Genomic DNA, 480 nt, shown 5'->3' on the forward strand with positions numbered 1-480 from the left:
AAAGGACATCATGAACAGGTTTACTGTCTCGCATTTAATTAAGGAGTTTTATTGACGGTCATTGCACAAGGGCCTGTTTGTTTCCCTTGCATGACCCTTTCCCTGCATGACCCACTTCCTGCATGACACTCCTTGCATGACCCTTTCCTCTGCATGACCCACTTCCTGCATGACACTCCTTGCATGACCCTTTCCTTAGACCCTTTCCCTGCATGCCCACTTCCTGCATATAACACCCTTGCATGCCCTTTCCGCAAGACCACTTCCTGCATGACATCCTTGCATACCCTTCCCTGCATGACCCACTTCCTGCATGACACTCCTTGCATGACCCTTTCCCTGCATGACCCTTTCCCTGCATGACCCACTTCCTGCATGACCCCCTCCTTCCTGACCCTTTCCCTGCATGACCCTTTCCCTGCATGACCCACTTCCTGCATGACACTCCTTGCATGGCCCTCTTTTCCTGTTCTTATTTTC

General features: G+C 51.0%; 1 protein-coding gene across 1 annotated transcript in view; it reads left to right on the plus strand.

The window, feature by feature from the left end:
- The window catches only part of LOC119582359 (nesprin-1-like), a gene marked incomplete at its 3' end in the record, with an annotated part of 145,991 nt that overhangs the window by 32,193 nt on the left and 113,318 nt on the right, over positions 1–480 (plus strand).

The sequence above is a fragment of the Penaeus monodon genome, chromosome 15 (genome assembly GCF_015228065.2).
Source record: "Penaeus monodon isolate SGIC_2016 chromosome 15, NSTDA_Pmon_1, whole genome shotgun sequence".
Lineage (NCBI taxonomy): Eukaryota > Metazoa > Arthropoda > Malacostraca > Decapoda > Penaeidae > Penaeus > Penaeus monodon.